Source organism: Bos grunniens, chromosome 3 (assembly GCF_055505025.1).
Source record: "Bos grunniens cultivar Pamir isolate PY7600 chromosome 3, Bosgru_T2T1.0, whole genome shotgun sequence".
Taxonomy (NCBI): domain Eukaryota; kingdom Metazoa; phylum Chordata; class Mammalia; order Artiodactyla; family Bovidae; genus Bos; species Bos grunniens.
This window is the reverse complement of record NC_141167.1, coordinates 69,035,212-69,055,182: the sequence shown is the minus strand read 5'-3', so window position 1 is coordinate 69,055,182 and position 19,971 is coordinate 69,035,212. Positions and strand designations below refer to the sequence as shown.

At 36.0% G+C, this 19,971-nt stretch overlaps 1 protein-coding gene across 43 annotated transcripts in view; it reads left to right on the top strand.

Moving 5' to 3' along the window:
- The window catches only part of ZNF644 (zinc finger protein 644), a 96,711-nt gene that overhangs the window by 53,539 nt on the left and 23,201 nt on the right, over nucleotides 1-19,971 (top strand). The window contains exon 1 of one of the 43 annotated variants that reach the window (XM_086394402.1): nucleotides 15,786-15,851. The exons of the other annotated variants lie outside the window; for them this stretch is intronic. The gene's annotated coding sequence lies outside the window, so the exon portion shown is untranslated. Of the gene's footprint in view, nucleotides 1-15,785; nucleotides 15,852-19,971 lie in introns of those variants that run through there. 43 annotated transcript variants of the gene reach the window in all.

The following is a 19,971-nucleotide window of genomic DNA, read 5'->3' as shown; positions in this document are numbered from 1 at the left end:
CTCATCCTTTTGGGTATTTACGGAATCTGCATCACATAGGCATGATTGATTAAATCATTCACCATTATTTTGGATCCATCTTTCAGCCCCGACTCCCTTACCTGGAGGCGAGGGAGTTTGGACTGAAAGTCCAGAATCACAGGGTAGCAGATAATGAAACCTTCAGGTCTTTTACTGTGTGTGTTTTCATTAGTTTCTAGGGCAATATAAGTCTCTCAAAAAATATGGAATTAAAAAACAAGCTAACACAACATTGTAAATCAACTCTACTTCAATAAGAATTTTTAAGAAGCAACAACAAGGGAAGTCTGCAGCCCTATATTCACAGTTCCTTGCTTTCTGTGAAGAATACAAGTTTGAAAGTGTAAGACCATTGCAGTAATACATATAACTTTTTTCTTAAAAGATTGACCTGTTGTGTTTTTAAACTTTTATATTAAGGTATTTCACAGTCTTATTTACTTTATTAAGATTGATTTTTCCATACCAGTATTATATTCCAGTATAACATTTTCTATTGCTTCAGAGTGGTGTTTTGAAAAAAGAATTTGCTACCACTTGGTGGCACTACTTGGCTTAAAATTGAATCAGATTGTGTGCTGTATGCAGTTCCACTTAAATGATTAAATTCAGAGGGGCTCTATTTGATACTAAGCAACTTAATATTATAAATGTTTAATTCTTATTTTGTAAATAAAATAATAATTGATGTTGTAAAACTTCATTTTATTAAAATGTTGCATGGAATATAAAAACAACCCAAGTCTTAGTTTGATGGTGAGGGAAGCATGCAAATTTTTGATAGAAACCTCCTTTTGCTCAAGCATTATTTATATTCTGCCTTAAACCTCCATGTGTTTAAATGTTATAAAAATATATTTTTAATATTAGAAAAACAAACATCTTCAACTTTCCTTTAATATTAATATTTTCCAAGACATGTATTTTATTTTGTCATATGTAAGCTAAGAAATTAGATTTTTTTAGGTGATCAAAATAAATGACACATACAGGAAAACAGACTTAAATATACTTTGTCTTCCTGCAACATACTAAAAACTCATGCAGTCCTTTTTAATATATTTTATTTGTTTTATTAAATTAGGCAAAGGATCTTGAAGTGTAAGATGTAGAAGTTTATGATGTCTCCAGACATGATTTTTACTCTTAAATAATTGATATGTAGTACTGTAATAGCTGAAATATTTGTGTAATTTGTTTTGTGGGTTGCATGTACAGCATATAAAAGATAATGCCCCACATCTTTTATTTTTTGGCCACACTGTGCGGCTTGCTAGATCTTAGTTCCCTGACTAGGGATCAGACCCCTGCCCCTCTCAGTGAATGTGCCAGGTCTCAACCACTGGACTGCCAGGGAATTCCTCCCCACACTCCATGTCTTTTTTAAAATTGAAATGTAATACATAAAGGAAACTGTACAAAGTTTACAGCTGAATGAATCATCACAAAGTAAACACTATGACCACCATAGATTCAAGAAATTGAATACTGCCAGCAGCCTCCTATGCTTCCTTTCCCAAGCACTCTCCCTTTCCTATTTCTTGGAGTAACCACTACCTGGCTTCAAAAAATATAACTTTTTTAAAATCTGTTTTTGGAGTTTTATAAAAACAGAATTATATAGTATTATTTTGATTCTGTTATGTTTGGGAGATTCATGTATGTTATCAGATATATATGGCTATAGCTCCCTCATACTATTCAATCACCATCTTTTTTACTGTTGGACATTTGGGTTAGATAATGCCGTCATGAACATTCTTACAAATGTTTCTTGGGGTACATATGCAACATTTATGTGGGGTATGTACCAGTAGTATATACCCAGTAGAATAGCTGGGTCATTTGTGTATATATGTTCAAATTTAGGAGATAAAAAAAGAGTTGTTTTCAGAGTCATTGTTCCTACCTATCCCATCAACAGAATATGAAGGTTCCTATTTCTCTGTAGTCTCACCAACACTTAGCATTAATAGCCTCTTTAATTTTAGTTCTTTTGTAGGATACATTTCTGTGATTCTAAATGAGATTGAGTACTTTTTCTTAAATTTATTGGCTGCTTGAATATCTTCCTTTTTATTATTGTTACTATTGAGTTCTCTACATTACTGATTTATATGAGTTACATATTCTATGAGTGCCTTTTTTTCCTGTTGGACTTTCTGTTCTTTTCCTTCTGTTTTTAGGAGGTTTTTTGTTTTTTTTTTTTTTAATATGCTAGGTATAAATCCTTTGTTAGAAAGATATATCTATTTTCCTGATTTTCACCCTCTTAATGTTACCTTTTAATGAAAAGAAGGTCTTAATTTTAATATAGTCCACTTTATCATTGTCTTCATGTATAGTCACTGCTCCTTGTGTCTAATTAAGATGGCTTTCTCTGCTCCAAGAATATGAATATATTATCTTATGTTATCTTCTAGAACTGGTTCTCAATAGAGACAATTCCCCTCACCCTCATCCCACACCTTCCATGCCCTGGGTAGGACATTTGGCTGTGTTCAGAGACCTTAGTTTTCACAGCTGGGTGGGTGGAATACTCCAGGCGTCTAGTGGGTCGGCTACTAAACATTCTGCAATCCTCAGAATGCTATATATTCTACAATGCACAGCACAGTTAACTTAGCCCCAGTGTCACTAGTCCTGAGGTTGAGGGACATTGTCCTAGAGGCTTGATTATTTTGCTTTCTACTTTCTACCTAGAACTGATTATTGTATATTATTTTGTATATTGTTTATGATGCACTTAGATTTATCTGATACTTGGAATTTATTCTGGGTATTATATGAGGTATAGAGGTCACTTTTTCTTTTTTTCTTATGGGATATGTATTTTATGCAGCACCATTTGTTGAAAAGATTGTTTCCCAGCTGCTCTGCAATACTACCTTTCTCGTGTATCAAATGACCATATATGTATAAGTCTGTTTCTGGGCTCTTTTTTCATTTTCCATTGGTCTACTCTATCTACCCTTGCACCAAAGCTATGCTGTTTTAATTTACATAGTATTATAACAAGTCTTTATGTTCAGTAAGGCAAGTTTTCCTACCTTGTTCTTCTTGGCTCATTGCAGTTCCATATAATTTTTGCTGTCACATAATCAGTTTTACAGAAATTGAATTGAGAAAGAGTTGGCATCTTTATGTTACTAAATCTTCCAGTCCATGAATGTCATATTATTCTTTCATTTATTTAGGTCATTGAATCTCAAACCCTGTGTTCTTAAGATCCATTTAAACTCTAAAAAAATTTTTTTTAATGTGGTTGTATCAGTGTTTCTCAACTTCAGCACAGTTAACATTTAGGGCCAGGTAATGGTTTGTTTTGGAGAGTAAGAATGTCCCTTTAAATGCTAACATAAATAATACAATTTTGTGAAAAATACACATTCTAAAATAAAATTTAGTGAGAAAGGTACATTTTTTTTATTTCAAATTGCTTTCCTGTCTAGCTTAATGAATGACAGCTGGATTTTCATACCTGCTTCTGCTTTAATCTGTTGGGTTATCAGAAGTCTATCATATATAGACTCTGGGAAACTGTTGTACACCCGTGGGAGAATGAGAGTGAAAAAGTAAAATAAGGTCTTTAATATTATGAAAATAGTTATGATTTTGAGAATCTCCTGAAAGGGATACCCAGGGGTCCACAGAGCATGCTTTTGGGAGCTGCTGCCTTAGAGATTGCAACATGCATCCTTGACCTATTTGTTTGCTATGATATTCATCTGTGTTCAACTCCATATATATTTTAAGCACATGAGACCGAATCATTTTAGATTTTAGCTTTTAAATCTAGTTTAGATTTACCTGTCTGCAGTCATTTCCCCTTTTTGAACAACTCCCTTTAGTATATACTTTGATGTAGATTTGTGCTGGGAAATTCTTGTTTTTGCTTTCTGGTCATGTTCTGTATTTCACTTTCACTTTTGAATGATACATTTTTCTTGCTGGTTAGAATGCTAGGTTCGGAGAAGGCAGTGGCACCCACTCCAGTACTCTTGCCTGGGAAATCCCATGGATGGAGGAGCCTGGTAGGCTGCAGTCCATGGGGTGGCGAAGAGTCGGACAGGACTGAGCAACTTCACTTGTACTTTTCACTTTCATGCATTGGAGAAGGAAACGGTAACCCACTCCAGTGTTCTTGCCTGGGGAATCCCAGGGATGGGGGAGCCTGGTGGGCTGCCGTCTATGGGGTCACACAGAGTCGGACACGACTGAAGCAACTTAGCAGCAGCAGCAGAATGCTAGGTTGGTCATTATTTTCTTTTAACTAGGCTATTATTCCTTTATGTTCTGGCTTCTGTTATTTCTATTGAGAAATTAGTTGCTCATCTCATCAATACCTTCCAACCAAAAGGACTAGCAAAGAAAACCTGTAGTTGAACATGGTTTTTGTTTGTTGAAGTGAGAGATTCCTCATACTAAAGGGAATTTTGGGCTGTCTTTTTAAGAGGGTATTAGAAACTATTATAGGTTTGGACTTTGGGTGGGTAATTTGGTGGCTCAGAGGATAAAGCGTCTGCCTGCAATGCAGGAGACCTGGGTTCGATCCCTGGGTTGGGAAGATCCCCTGGAGAAGGAAATGGCAACCCACCCCAGTATTCTTGCCTGGAGAATCCCATGGACAGAGGAGCCTGGCGGGCTACAGTCCACGGGGTTGCAAAGAGTCGGACACGACTGAGCAACTTCACTCACTCACTCACTCAAGGAAATAGAAGTTTGCTCTAAATTAGATCTTGTCAGAACATGGGCACATATTATGACTGCTGCTGCTGCTAAGTCGCTTCAGTCATGTCCAACTCTTCGCGACCCCAATGTCTGCAGCCTACCAGGCTCCTCCATCCATGGGATTTTCCAGGCAAGAGTACTGGAGTGGGTCGCCATTGCCTTCTCTGATTATGACTGCTATCTTTTTTTAAATTCAGGTGAAATTTACATAACATACAATTAATCATTTTAAGTGCACAATTCAGTGGTATTTAGTATATTCACAGTGTTATGCAATCACCAGCTCTCTCATTTTAAAGGTGTTTCAACACCCTGTAGTCATTAAGTAATCATTTCCAATTCTCTCCTTCCAGTATCACCATGTACTCTTTACTTTCTGTCTCTATGGATTTGCGTATTCTCACTATTTCAAGTGAAAGGAATCGTAGAATGATTCTTGATGTCTGGCTTATTTCACTTAACATATTTTCAGGGTTCATCCAAGTTGTAGCATGCACTTTGTTTCTTTTTTTGACTGTTATGAATAGTGATGCTATAAACGTGCATGTACAATTTTCTGTGTATGTAAATTTCACTTCTCCTGGATATATCTTGGAGTTGAATAGCTGGGTTATGTGGTAATTCTGTGTTACCTTTTTTTAAGAACCCAGATGGTTTTCCACAACACGTGCACTGTGTCATTTCTCACCAGCAGTGTATGAGGTCTCTCTTTCTTCACATTCACATCAACACTTGTTGTTTTCTAGTTTTTTTTTTTTTTTTTTTTTAATTAAGCTGTCTATTCTAATGTGTGTGTCTCTCAGTCATGTCCGACTCTTTGCAACCCCATGGTCTGTCCAGGGGATTCTCCAGGCAAGAATACTGGTGTGAGTTGCCATTCCCTTTTCCAGGGAATCTTCCCAACCCAGTGATTGGACCCGGGTCTCTTGCATTGCAGGCAGATTCTTTGCCATCTTAGCTACAAGGAAAGCCCTATGGGTGTGAAGTGGTATCTTACTGTGGTTTTCATTTGTGTCTTCTTCATGACCAAGATGGTGAACATCTTAGTCTTATTGGCCATTTGTTTATCTTCATTTGACGAATGTCTGTATAAAGTCCTGTGCCCATTTTAAAAATTGTTTTTTTTCTTTCTGTTGTTGAGCTGTTTATATACTCTGGACATTAAACCCTTATCAAATATATCTTGATAATATCCATTGCACAACAAAAGTTTTGGTGAAGTCCAAACTACCTGTTGTTTTTTTTCATATGTTCATTGTGCTTTTGGTGTCACATCTAAGAATCCATTGCCAAATACAACATCATAAAGATCCATACCTTATGCCTTATTCTAAGAACATAATAGTTTTAGTTCTTATGTTTATATAGTTGTTCTGTTTTGATTTAGTTTTTGTTCACAAAATGAGGCAGCGGTTCAGCTTCATTTTTTTTTTTTTTTTCCTACATGTGATCATCCAGTTTTCTCAGGACCAAATGTTGAAAGACTGTTCTTTCTCCCTGAATGGTCTTGCCACCTTTGTTAAGAATTGATTGGCCACAGATGTTTGGGCTTATTTCTGGATTCTCAAATGTATTCCATTGGTCTGTTATGTCTACCCTTATTCCGGTACCACGCTGATTACTTTAGCTATGTTAATAAATTTTAAAATTATTGTGAGTCCCCTTACTTTATTTCTTTTTCAATGTTGTTTTTGCTCTTTAGGGCCCTTCACAGTTTAATATGAATTATAAGATCAGCTTATCTATTTCTATTTTGAAAAGCCATTAGAATTTTTATAGAGATTGCATTAAATCTGTAGATGACTTTGGAAAGTATTGCCATATTAACAATGTTTTGTTTCCTAGTCCATGAACATAGGATGGCTTTCCATTTAGTTAGTGCTTCTTTAATTTCTTTCAACAATACTTTGTAATTTTTCAATGTATTAAGACTTTCGCCTTCTTGGTTACATTTATTCCTAGATATTTTACTTTGAATGCTTTTATAAATAGTATTGTTTTCTTAATTTCCTTTTTGGATCATACATTGCTGGCATAGGGAAACACAATTGATTTATATTTGTTTATCTTATATGTGCAGGTTTGCTGAATTTCTGTAACATGTTAACTCTAGTAAATTTGTGTGTGTGCATGTGTAATCTGGACTTTCTATACAGGCATAATTTATTACATTTTGCTTTATTGTGTTTACAGATACTGTGTTTTTTTTATGAATTGAAGGTTTGTGGCAACATTGTGTTGAGCAAGTCTCTTGGCACCAGTTTACCAAGAGCATTTGCTCATTTGAGGTTTCTGTTACATTTTGGTAATTTTTGGAATTTTCAAACTATCCAATAACATTGCATGCTACAGAGAAATTGTTCATGAAAGGAAGAAATGGTTCATGAAAGGCTGAAGCTTCGTCAGCCTTTAGCAGCCACCTCTCTGATCAGTCAGCCCCCATCAACACTGAGACAAGACCGTCTACCAGCAAAAAGGTTACAGTTTGATAAAGGCTGAGATGATGATTACCTTTTTTTTTTTTTTTTTAGCAATAGTGTTTTTTAATTAAGGTATATTCATTGCTTTCTTTGAGACATAATGCTGTGTTACATTTAATCGACTGTAATTGACTCTTGAAAAGCCAGGGGATTGGTGTGCTGATTATCTGCGCAGTTGAAAATCCAAGTATAACTTATAGTTGGACCTCCATAGCCAAGGTTCCTCTTCTACAGATTCAACCAACCTTGAATTATGTAGTACTGTAGTATTTACTATTGAAAAAAATTTGCATGCAGGTGAATCTGTGCAGTTCAAACCCATGTTGTTCAAGGGTCAGCTATATAGTGTAATGATAACTTTTATATTTACTGGGAAACCAAAAATTTGTCTCTCTCTGTTACAATATTCCCTTTTAAGCAGTGGTCTGGAACTGAACACCAAACATCTCCAGGGCAATCATGTCATCTGCAGATAGGTGGTTTTACTTCTTTCCAATTAGGATGCCTTTTACTTGTTTTAATTGCATAATTGGTATGCCTAGAACTTCTAGTACAATGTTGAATAGCTATGGTAAAAGCAGGCAGCCTTGTCTTAGGAGGAAAACTTTGTCTTTCACCATTGATGAGTATGTTAGCTGTGAGTTTTTCATGGATACCTTTTACCATTTTAAGGAAATTCACTTCTAGTCTAGTTTGCTGAGTGTTTTTAATCATGAAACAGTGTTGGATTTTGTCAAGTGATCTTTCTGCATCTGTTGAGCTGATCGTTGAGTTTTATTCCTTCTATTAATATATAACATTGATCACTTCACTTATACTGAACCACCTTTGCATTTGTGGAGTAATTCCACTCAATTATGATATACAGTCATCTTCGTGGTTTTTCTGGGATTCTATCTTCTTCCTTCTGAGATATAATCCTCTGCCTTTGCATTCTGATTAATTTTCTATGATTGTGGTATTTGTTCTGGAAACTGCAGGATTGTAATTCTTGTTTCTTCTGTCTGCACTCTGGTGGATAAGGCTTGTGCAAGCTTCCTGATGGGAGGGACTGGCATGGGAAAAACTGGGTCTTGCTTGCTCTGGTGGGTAGGGCCATGCTTAGTAAGACTTTAATCCAGTTGTCTGCTGAGGAGAGGGACTGCAGTTCAGTTCAGTCTCTCAGTCATGTCCAACTCTTTGTGACCCCATGGACTGCAGCACGCCAGGCTTCCTTGTCCATCACCAGTTCCTGGAGCCTACACAAACTCATGTCCATCGTGTTGTTGATGCCATCCAACCATCTCATCCTCCATTGTCCCCTTCTCCTGCCTTCAGTCTTTGCCAGCATCAGAGTTTTTTTCCAGTGAGTCGGTTCTTCACATCAGGTGGCCAAAGTATTGGAGTTTCAGCTTCAGCATCAGTCCTTCTGGTGAATATTCAGGACTGATTTCCTTTGGGATGGACTGGTTTGATCTCCTTGCTGTCCAAGTGACTCTAAAGAGTCTCTCCAACACCACAGTTCCAAAGCATCAATTCTTTGGCGCTCAGCTTTCTTTATAGTCCAGCTCTCACATCCATACATAACTACTGGAAAAACCAGACTGCACCACCTCCTTATTAATTGTTTGGCCTAATGTGACCTAGCCCTGGAGTCTACAGGATCCATGGTAGGGCTAATGGTGGCTTCCAGGTGGGCTCACGCCAAGGGGCACCTCCCAGGATTGTTACTGTCAGTGCTCCCATCCCCGTGGCAAACCACTGCCAACTCATGCCTCTGTATTAGATCCTCCAACACTAGCAGCTGGATCTGGTTCAGTCTTCTGTGGAGACACTGCTCTTTAACCTTGGATCCTGGTGAACAGAAGATTTTGTTTGTGCCCTCCTAGAGTGAAGTGTCTGTTTCCCCCCATCCTGTGTAAGTCCTGCAATCAAATCCTGCTGCTCGTCAAAGTCAGATTCCCTGGGGATTCCTAGTCACTTTGCTGGATCCCCAGACAGGGAAGCCAGACGTGGGCTCAGAACCTTCACAACAGTGGGAGAACTTCTTTGGTACTATTGTTCTCCTGTTTGTGGGTCGCCTACCCTGCAGGTATAGATTTCATTTTATCATGATTGTGCCCCTTCTACCATCTCGTTGCAGCTTCTCCTTGTCTTTGGATGTAGGGTGTCTTTTTTTGGTGGATTTCAATCATCCTCCTTTTGATAATTGTTCAACAGCTAGTTGCTATTTTGTACTCTTGCAGAGGAAATGAGCAAATGTCCTTTATAATCCTTTTAATGTGCTGTTGGATTCAGCTTGGTAGTATTTTGTTGTAGATTTCTTACATCTGTCTTCATAAGGGTCTGTCATTTTCACTTGATATTTTTGTCTGGTTTTGGTTTTTGGATAGAGCCGGTCTCATAGAATGTGTGAGTAAGTAGATGTATTCTCTCTTCTATTTTTGTAAAAGTTTGTGAAATATCGATGTTAATTCTCTAAATGATAGAAGTTACCAGTGAAAGCATTTAATCTTAGACTTTTTCTTTTGGGGAAGTTGATTACTGATTAAATCTCATTAGTTCAGTTCAGTTCAGTCGCTCAGTCGTGTCTGACTCTTTGTGAATCCATGAATCGCAGCACGCCAGGCCTCCCTGTCCATCACCAACTCCCGGAGTCTACTCAAACTCATGTCCATCGAGTCGGTGATGCCATCCAGCCATCTCATCCTCTGTCATCCCCTTCTCCTCCTGACCCCAATCCCTCCCAGCATCACGGTCTTTTCCAATGAGTCACCTCTTCTCATGCGGTGGCCAAAGTATTGGAGTTTCAGCTTCAGCATCAGTCCTTCCAATGAACACCCAGGACTGATCTCCTTTAGGATGGACTGGTTGGACCTCCTTGCAGTCCAAGGGACTCTCAAGAGTCTTCTCCAACACCACAGTTCAAAAGCATCAATTCTTCAGCACTCAGCTTTCTTCACAGTCCAACTCTCACATCCATACATGACCACTGGAAAAACCATAGCCTTGACTAGACGGACCTTTGTTGGCAAAGTAATGTCTCTGCTTTTTAATATTCTATCTAGGTTGGTCATAACTTTCCTTCCAAGGAGTAAGCATCTTTTAATTTCATGGCTGCAGTCACCATCTGCAGTGGTTTTGGAGCCCCCAAAAATAAAGTCTGCCTCTGTTTCCACTGTTTCCCCATCTGTTTGCCATGAAGTGATAGGACCTGATGCCATGATCTCAGTTTTCTGAATGTTGAGCTTTAAGCCAACTTTTTCACTCTCCTTTTTCACTTTCATCAAGAGGCTCTTTAGTTCCTCATTTTCTGCCATAATTTATGTACATGGTCTTACTTAATCCTCACAATCCTACAGAAGGTTTCACACTTATTTTATTGATAAAGCAACATGAAGTTGAAGGTAAGTGGAGTAATTTTGTCTGAAGGCTAAACACTGTGGAGCTGTTTTTCAAACTGAGGCAGATCTGCCTCAAAAGAGTGATTGTCTCAGCACCGCAGTATAAAATTTAGCTAAAACCCTCTCTTTTCTGTGAGACTTTTCTTAGCCATGTTATTTTATAGAACCTTCTACGTCCCTTGAACTGTAGACTGTGTAATTCAAATTATGCACTGGGGAAATAATGTGTTGCTGTTTATTGATACAAACAGTTTTTTATATGTATGTGTTCCATATAATCTTCCTCAGATAACAGTGCAGTTAAAAAAAAAACTATCAGCAATACTGATAGTTTTGATTAGTTAGTGTAAGGAATAATTAGAATTTTCCCTGAAATACCTCAAAATCTGTTTCAGTCACCTTTCATAAAACAGTAGTGTACTATTGATAACATTTTGGCTTAATGGTTTGGATAAATTGGAAATTATGCAGTCTGTCTCTGATGGTTCAAAATTACTACCTTGACCAAGACTTAAGTCTTTTTCCTTATGAGTGAACCTGATTCAGTCTTCACCAGGAACTAAATCTGGCCACGGCAGTGAAGGTGCCAAATCCTAACCACTAGACCACCAGGAAATTCCCAGGAATTTCTTTTAAATCATAATTGTTTGAAAATAGTTCTGTGTTTGATCATTAATAAGTTTTATGTTTTCTAAATATAATGTAGTGTTTTCTGTAACATTTTGGTGAAATTTTATAGTTACTTAAATTCACAGTAAATAAATGCTCCAGTACTCTTGCCTGGGAAATCCCATGGACGGAGGAGCCTGGTAGGCTGCAGTCCATGGGGTCGCTGAGTCGAACATGACTGAGCGACTTCACTTTCACTTTTCACTTTCATGCGTTGGAGAAGGAAATGGCAACCCACTCCAGTGTTCTTGCCTGGAGAATCCCAGAGACAGGGGAGCCTGGTGGGCTGCCGTCTATGGAGTTGCACAGAGTTGGACACGACTGCAGCAACTTAGCAGCAGCAGCAGCAGCAGCCTTCACAAAAATACATTCTTTTCTTTTTTAAAGATAGTGATATAAGAGAGACCAGGGTAAGTTTAAGGCATGAAACTGGGCAGTCAAAGCTGGTGCTTTGGGACAAGACAGCCCAGAGGGATAGGATGGGGGTGGGCGGGAGGGGGTTCAGGATTGGAAAGACACATGTTTACCTATAGCCGATTCATGTTGATGTATGGGAAAAACCATCACAATATTGCGAAGTAATTATCCTCCAATTAAAATAATTTTAAAAATATTTGAAAAAAATAGAGGTGCATACCTTGTTTAAAGGAAAGCAAATTTCTTATATTTGGATTTTTTACCATCCTGAATGAAGATAATTATAGAGTAGTGGTTACCTTGAAATCTTTTTCTCAGAAGATAATTGGAATCTTGAAGGCTGATTTTATTTTATTTATTTGCCTTTGGCTGCACTGGGTCTTCATTGCTGTCTGTAGGCTTTCTCTAGTTGTGGTGAGTGAGGGCTGCTCTCTAGATGCTTTGTATGAGCTTCTCATTGCGGTGGCTTCTCTTCCTGCGGAGCGTAGGCTCTAGGGCGCATGGGCTTCAGTAGTTGTGGCGCACTGACCTAGTTGCTCTATGGCATGTGGAATTGTCCTGGATCAGGGATCAAACCTGTGTCCCCTGCATTGAAAGACACATTCTTAACTACTGGACCACCAGAGAAGTCCCTTGAGGCTGATTTCAGAGAAAAGAAAAACGATAAGTTGAGTAAATGGTAAATTCAGTAATTTATGTCTAATAAAAATATTATTTTATAGAAAATAAAACTTCTAGTTTTGTTTCATTTTTCTAGTTCTCAATGAAAGTGTGACAGTTTCCCATCTAAATATATGTAAATTTGAATTTATTTAATAGCGTTTAAATGTATTATAGGTGAAAGGTTAAGTGCTTATTACAGAATTATTTTATGATCTGAACTCCCCTTTCAATAAAATTAAATTGTAACTCAGGGAAATAATTTATTCTCCAGAGGTACAAATGTTCCTGTTTACTTCCCACTAGGCCTTAAATAATTTTGTGCTTCTTAAATATGATTAATTAATATATTATTGCCAAATGAATTAATGGAACTTTTATAATGAGAGTTTTACTTTAACCATTAAAATCCACAAATTTTTTTAACGTACAATCAGTTGAGTATGTGAAGCTTTGAATTTGAAAGAGTTACCAAAATTGTTTGACCATTACTAAGTTGCTTCAGTCATGTCCAACTCTTTGCGATCCTATGGACTGTAGCCCACCAGGCTCCTCTGTCCAGAGGATTCTCCAGGCAGGAATACTGGAGTGGGTTGCCATGCCCTTCTCTAGTTTGAGCATTAGAAATAAACTAACGTAACATTTCTTGTGTTCCAGGCAGTATATTAAGATACAATTATTTCTTCAACTGTTGTAAGGAATTCTTTCAAAGCCACAGTTGTTTGCATTTGCAGTCATGTCACTAACTTTGATGTGCTTACTTCAGTGGACATTAATCCTGTAGAATCGTATGTGACTAGAGTAGAAGTTTCAACAGCAGCCCTTAGAACATTCTATTTTGTTTGTCTTTATTATTATTATTTTTTTGTTTTGGTTGCCCTGGGTCTTCCTTGCTGCATGCAGACTTTCCTCTAGCAGTAGTGAGTGGGGCTACTCTTGGTTGCAGTGTGCAGGGTTCTCATTGCAGTGGCTTCTTGATGTGCAGGGTTCTCATTGCAGTGGCTTCTTGATGCAGAGCACAGGCTCTAGGCTCAGGAGTTTAGTAGTTGCAGCGTGCAGGCTCAGTAGTTCTGGAGCACTAGAGTGCACAGACTTCAGTAGTTTTGGCATTCAGGCTCAGTAGGTTTGTGGGTTTTGGGCTCTAGAGCACAGCCTAAGTAGTTGTGGCACATGGGCCTACTTGTTATGCATCATGTGGGATCTTCTTGGACCATGTCCCCTGCACTAGTAGGTGGATTCTTATCCACTGTATCACCACGGAAGTCCAGAATATTCTTAATTTTTGAGTTTTTGAACAAATTCCTAGCCTTTTCTAATAACCACTAAACAAAAAGACATCTGACATTGATTATGATTCTGTCCTCAAAAATTTCCTTTCTCATGTTCCTTGTCTCTTGCTGATTGTTGTCAAATGTGTAGGCACAGTAACTTTTTAATGGTAAATTTCTCTTTGCCCTTGAAGAATTCTTTTCTGAAGCATTCCATATGCATCTATAATACTAATCTTACCACTTTGGGTATTTTTTTATTATCTATATTTTCACTTCTTATAATTGTATGTCTGTCTTCCTAGGATTTCTAACACTTGTACTTCTTTTGCACTTATTGGATATGGTGGGTTTATAAAATATCTCAAAATTAAGCAGAAACAGGAAGCTCATCATAGACTGAAGAATACTGAAAGACCTGAAATAAAATGATTTATGGCAGTTTAACACTCTTTTGGTGGAGGACAGAGTTGACACATTATCTAGTAGTGTGGCATTGATGCATTTTTGACTGCTGTTAACTATTAATATAAAACTGTGGTCAAAAGTTTGATTGGTTTGAAAGTCATATGAAGGAACTTGCTCATGTTAATTTTTAAAAAGACATGACTTGTTCTTGTTGGAGTTATGTGAATATGTGTGTCCTTTACCCTGTCAAAACTGAGATGATGACTTACCTTGTTCTAACTGTATATGAAAGCTCAAAAACATGACAGTCATTCTGTGCTGAATATGACTTAATGCTCTCCTTTGGTTGCAGCTGCAGTTTATTACCTTGCCTCTTCCGGTTGCAGAATTCCTCATTACAGAATTAATCTTTTATTAGTGAATGTGCATTTTTTTCTACTACTGTTGCCTCTCATTATTATATGATTTTACCAGGTTGTTAAAGTTACACCTTTGTGGGCCCTCTTCTTTTATCCTCCTTGCATAAACCTGCTTCAGTTTGCCATATAGCAGCTTCTTGAGATGTGTCAAGCTATGTGTAATATTTAGTGTACTTTGCTATAAGAATTGTTTTGTATTATTACGTGTTTATGGCTTAGTACCTTACTATTTGTAACATCTTCCTATTAAATAATGAGGATAATACATGGTATCAGGAACATAACTCTTCAACAAGTTCAGTGTAATTTTGTGTTAGGTGGTAGAATTAGATCAATAGTTTGTCATGGCAGTGCCACATGCTGCTGTCAAGAAAGCATTATGTACCCAGTGTTTTTTATTTTTGGTGATGTCAATAGAAAATACCTCTGTAAGTGGAGTTTTCATGATGCATATAGCTCTGTGACCTCAATGTGCTAGTCATTTAATGCCATAATTCATTGTTGAAGAATCAGCTTATCAACATATTGCAAGGTAACTTGATTATTTCAGGTAATTTTGAATTTAGAGAATATTTTTAAAGTTCAGTAGGAGAAGGTAATGGCACCCCACTCCAGTATTCTTGCCTGGAAAATCCCATGGACAGAGAGCCTAGTAGGCTGCAGTCCATGGAGTCGCTAGGAGTCAGACACGACTGAGTGACTTCACCTTCACTTTTCACTTTCATGCATTGGAGGAGGGAATGGCAACCCACTCCAGGGTTCTTGCCTGGAGAATCCCAGGGACGGGGGAGCCTGGTGGGCTGCCGTTTATGGGGTCGCATAGAGTCGGAAACGACTGAAGTGAATTAGCAACAGCAGTATATATTTAACTTTTGTTTTTAGCTCATTATTTCAAATAATGTAAAGTGTTAATAGTTTAATAACCAAACATTAAACATGCATAGTATATATAAGAAAGGGCCTTAGAAAACATCTTGTCCCATCTCCAATGCCATATTTCCTTCCACAGTGTTCTGACAAATAACCTAGCCTGCTGAGTCATTCAGTTCACTCTTAACAGCCATTTAAAATGCTGAATGTTTGAAATCCTGTTTCTACTTCTTAATCTTGAGATAAAACCACATCTTTATGATTCAAGCATATTGATTATATATTATTCCTTCTATATGCCAAACCTTAAAACATTTGAAGATTGTTAATTGTATTGGCAAATTGGTTAAACATACCAAGTTTTCTCTTCATTCATTATGTTATATGCTGGATACCCTTATGAATGTTCACTAGTTTTTTTAAGAGTTTCCTCTCAATGTGACATCCCACTTAGGATACTACCTGGATGATATGGTTATATACAGTACACTCTGTCTTCACTTGATTGTACACTAGGTGAGACAGGTATGTATATATGTGTGTGTGTGTGTATATATATATATATAATATTTGTATATTGTGTATAGTATATCTGGCTTAAATACTGAAGTAATTTTAGGTCTAATGTTTCAGTTAACTGAGATTTGTTATGGAGTTAGAATGACAGTTGACCCAACCTCATGTATGTCTAACTGAAGTTGTCATGTGTTCTCAAGGATAATTTCAATGAACATGGGATTTGTAAAAATCTGACAGATCCTAACTGTAACTCAGCTAATGGGCAACATTATAATTTATTTATAGCTATGCAATATAGTTATTAATGAACTAATGTAGAAATGAGGGCAAATTGTACTGTATTTTGTGAGAAATCATACTTCATGACAAAGGTTGGCATTATGTAATAAGTACCCACAAAATATTAACCTACTTACAATAAATACAATTAATAATGTACATAAAAGAATGAAATTAAGCTAATTTTCTATCAAAAAAAGAATTATTCATGAACAGAAAGTGGACAGCATAGATTTGATGACAGGAAGGTTGTATCTAATCTGAATTACTGAGTGACCTAGGAAGCTTGCTCAGAGGGATTACAGAATAATTATGTTAATATGCAATTATCACCTCATTTCTTCTGTAGTAACCTCAAGATGTAGTGTAGTGAGGGTGTTATAGCAAGTGCTGATAGTTTGCAAAAATACTGATGTTTGAGATTTCTGAGACAATAAGTCTAGCTTGAGGCATATAAGTGATGATCTGTCATCTTGAAGACAGATCTGACCTTTGTACTTTTTTTTTTAATGCTCTTAGTAGTATATAACTACAGGCAGTAATAGCTGTAGAACTCATTATGATTTCCTAGAACCTGAAATGTGTTTTATGTAGATTTAAAATTCCATTTGCAGCTTTTCATTAAGTGTGTGATTTTTTTAAATAACAGTTTACAATTCAGTTAAAAGAAAAATTCTATAGTTATATGATTCCATGGAGGAGGACACAGTGATAGTATTTAAACATTTAATAAAAAGATTCTAATTGATACAGCAATTTCATTGAAATTTAGAGAGGCCAAACAATATAACATTAATTTGTTTATTTTAATTTAGTAGTTTCTCTTTTTTTAAACTTAATGAATAATGCCTACCTTCAGATATGTCCCTTTGTTATGTTGACATAAGCTGGTATTTATAACTCTGTTGTATGTATTTAACTGTATAGAGATTGTTGAAAAATCTGTTTGAGAGTGTGTGAAATTAGTTTATAGGTCAAAAAATGTTTTCTTGCCTGGATTCTCCTCCATAAATGTCCTGAATGTAGGGAAATAATTTATGATGTCAAAATTCTGGATCAGTGCAACACATATTGATGATCCATTATTCTTTATTGTATCTCAGTGCAATAGCTTTGAGTCTTGAATGCTGTTAAGAAAAAATGTATCTTGAATGTATCTTTTCATTTTTAGAAATATATTCTGAAAATTAAGCCAAGAAGATTTTTTATGGTTGCTAAAATACTAGCTTACTTATTCAGTTTCTTATAGCATATTTTTAGACTGATGTGATTTTTAATATTAATGTACTAATAAAATTTTTTTCTTAAAAAGAATGACTCCTCTATTTCTGAGCAGAGATAGTCTATTGGAGACAAGTAAGGTGCATTTCACTAAGTAGATGTAAAGGAAAACTTTGATTGTTAAAGACCTCATTTTATATTTTCACAATATTCAATTTTATCTTTTCTTTTACCACATGTATTTTGTATGTTAAAAAATTTGTTATACATATATACTCTGTTTTTGAGCAAAACACTTTGATATCTTCCAATTTATGGAAGCTCTTATAAAGCCATTCTAGTAATGAGAATGCAATCTCCAAGCCGACATGGATATTCTCATAGTTTGTCACCCTGCTGTTCAGGGGGTACCAATGAAGTTGCTTTAAATGGGAAACGTCTGTTCCATCTCTGAACCTCTAACACTAGAACAGATGGGTGGAACGTGGAACATGGAAGGTTTTACCTCTGAGGTGGTAACAGTGAAGCCACTCATTAACACTGAATTTACCACTTTGTTAGCAACGTTGCTTCCTGTTGAGAAAAGCTAATATAGGCTTTCAGATTGACTGAGCATATATTTGTTACCTCTATGATTATAATAAGTTGGAATAGAAAGTAAGTGTCTTACAGGCTAATTTTTTAAAAAGAAAGATTTGTTGTCCATTTCTGATTTATGTGGTTGTTCCTATTTGGGCGTTTTACTTTTTCTACTTAATAAGAAACATCATTAATGAGTAGTAGTATAGCATTATGATTTGCTTTCCTTTTCATTGACATTTGCACACTCCTTCCTAACACATGTTTATGTGCTGCCCATTTTTAACTTCTGTGTATGTGATGTAGAAACTCCTGCTGGGTGCTGCATTAGCACCATTTTGGAGTGATATCATTGAATATGATCTTATTTGAAGTCTGTTTTTATTACTGTGGAAATTTGCCAATCTCAAAACAGAATTCTAAGACCTATGAAGGTCAGAAAAATAATTGTTGGTATAAGTGATAATGCCAAAGAAAGATATTTGTAGTATTTGTTGTATTAAAGAACATATCTTGTGGAAGGTATAAGGTCATATTTATAAGAGCTGCTTTAAGTTGTGAAATAAGAAGAAAATACTTAGAAGCAGTTCTTTTATTCTTTAACTAGATTTAATGTTTTACAGAATATATGTTTGGTATATAAAATAAATTAGAAATAATAAACTTCATTGAAAATGTTTTCATTTCTCAATAGCAATTAAAGCTCCTGCTGTTCTAAATAAAATTACTCATTATACAAATAAGAATACTATAAAAGAAAAAGATAGACTTTATTCTTTATACGAGAGCAGGAACTTTGTTTGGCACGTTTGCTACTGAACCCCTATTACTAGAGCAGTGTGTGGCACATAGTAGGGGCTCAATAAATATTTGTAACATTAATAAATTATACTTAATACTAGGTGCAAAAGGAAAAGAAATATGGAATATTATGCCAGTACTTCAAATAATTAAATATGTGGGGTTGCCAAATAGCAGGTTTGTAAATTGCACTCGATGATTATTAGATATTTTGAAAGCCTTGCTATAACTGCTGAGTTAAGAAATCAGAAACTTGATGGAATTTCCAGTATTTAAATGAGACACCCAAATTTCATAAGAAGAAAACTAGTTTTCAGAAACTTTTGAATTGATTTTGCAGTTGTGCTTTTATTCATTTACCACATTAGTGCTTTATTCAACAAATATTCCTGAGCACCTATGCCAAGTATCTTGTTAGGTTCTAAGAGTTCACTATCCCTACCCTCAAAGAGCTTACATTCTTCCAAGGTAATGGCTATATAGTGTGACCATTTCTAAAAGCAAAATAAGAACAGACTACAAGGAAATTCTTAATAGTGGGGGCAGTATTTATAGCCATTGAATGTTTGTCTTCCAAACTTTCAGAAGTCTTCTTTTAAAATATTCTGCTGTCCTCTCATAACAGTTAAATATATTATCAAAAGCATTTAGTACCTATGGCTGATTCTTGTTGATGTATGACAGAAAACAACAAAATTCTGTAAAGCAATTATCCTTCAATTAGAAATTTTTTTTTAAATGCCTAGAAAATATTATCTACATTTTATATGAAATAAATGGAAGAATTTACCATACATTTATGATGTTTTCAGATTAGAGTAACAACTTTTAGATCATTGCAGTAGACTGTCAGATCATAAAATGGGATAGCTTCCTATTAGGGAATGCTTTGAATTTGGGGACTCAAGTTATGAAAGTTTAAAGAAGCATAAAGCTTCTTGATTTTAACTTTACAAATTTAGAATGAAGGATAATTTACATAAGGATAGAATGAAACCCAGTGAATGAAATGTTTTTTAAATTAGTAGAATTTTAGGAGAATGTGAAATACTGAGAGCAGAACAGTCTTATTTTAAATTAAAAAATACAGTTTCATACATTAGTCATTGTTGTTGATAGCACATAAGTACATTCAAGTAAGCTTCTTTACTGATTGTTGTTTTGTTACCTTTATGGAGTTTTAAGTGACAAAAGTTTTACTTTTGTGTAATATGTAACACTTTACATTATTCTCTAGTGTAGAATG